The following is a 1578-nucleotide window of genomic DNA, read 5'->3' on the forward strand; positions in this document are numbered from 1 at the left end:
CACCAGCTGGACGGGGTATTGAATACGAACAACAAAAAACATTCCGGGAAAGGGGGAAAACTGTTACGGAGTCTAGTTGATAGGTAATCGACTAGCCGGACTGTTCCCCGGACTCCGCGTGTAGGGATTTGTACAATGCATGAACAAGGCTATTGAACTAGACATTGGTGTCTGTCTTTATTACTTTATCCAATATATCATACTGAAACATGGTATCAGAAGTGGCTCGAAAACCATACGTTTGTTATTTTTGTAGCTAAGTACAGTATAGGCGCGGTTACGTTCCAAATGCGAACACACGCCGATTCCTACTCACAACACTGATCAACTAGTTGTTAGCTGGTTAGCTAGCATCACTACCTACCTCGATGACTGAAGGCAAAGAAGTCTCCTATTCCATCGCTATGGCAGCGAACATTCCGCCACCTAATCCCATGGTTCTCACAGGGGACTGGAATACTAATTGGGACAATTTCAGGGATGAATTCGAGGACTATGCGCTGGCGACCGGTCTACATGAGAAACCCAACGAGGTACAAGCGGCAACTCTGAGGAGTTTAATGGGCAGCGAATGCAGGCATATCTACCGGCACAATCTCACCCTCACAGCGCGACAACAGTGTGATGCAAAGGCTATATTGGATGCATTGGAGAATTACTTCAAACCCGCCAGAAACGTAATTTACGAGCGGTTCGTTTTCGGAAGCTGCAAACAGGAAGAGGGTGAGTCAGTACACAACTTTGTAACCCGTTTGAGAGAAAAATCCGCCACTTGTGAATACGGGGGATTGAAAGATGAATTGATTCGTGACAAAATAGTACTGGGAATTGCAAATGAGGATACACGCCGGCGTCTACTGAGAGAGAGAGGCTTAACATTAGTAACTGCCATCGAAATGTGCCGCACTGCTGAAGTCACTGACATGAGAATGAGAGCAATGGAAATCGAAACCCCACGCTCCGACGTTGACACTGTTCACGCTGTTGCTAGGCAGACATTCAGGCAAAACCAATCAAGGCAGAGTAATTCACCACGAACGGTGAACACAGAGAGCCCAGTGGCATGTAAATACTGTGGGAATACGCACACACGTGGCAAAGAGCACTGCCCTGCCTATGGAAAACCATGCAGAGCTTGTGGAACTAATAATCACTTTGCAAAAGTGTGTCTCAAAAGCAAAAGAAGGGTGAGTGAGGGCAAGATTCACTGTGTTGATGATGTCACTCAATTTTCAGAGCTGAACAGTGAAAGTGACATTTACATGCATGAATCCATTGGGGCTGTACACTCAAGAGGGAAGAAATGGTTTGTGACACTACGATTACACAACAAGCAACAACAATGTCAACTGGATTCCGGTGCTACATGCAACGTAATGAGCTACAAAGACAAAATCAATCTGGCACCTGACACGCATCTATTGCCCAGCGATACTAGACTAAAGCTGTACTCAGGAGAGCTAATGAGCTCTATGGGCACCTTTGAGACCGAATGTGTTATTCGGGGACGCAAACACAAGCTGGAGTTTGAGATTGTGAAAACCAGTCAACATCCTCTCCTCTCAGGCTCTACATGCG

Source organism: Salmo salar, chromosome 18, assembly GCF_965601325.2.
Source record: "Salmo salar chromosome 18, fSalSal1, whole genome shotgun sequence".
NCBI classification, from domain to species: Eukaryota; Metazoa; Chordata; class Actinopteri; order Salmoniformes; family Salmonidae; genus Salmo; species Salmo salar.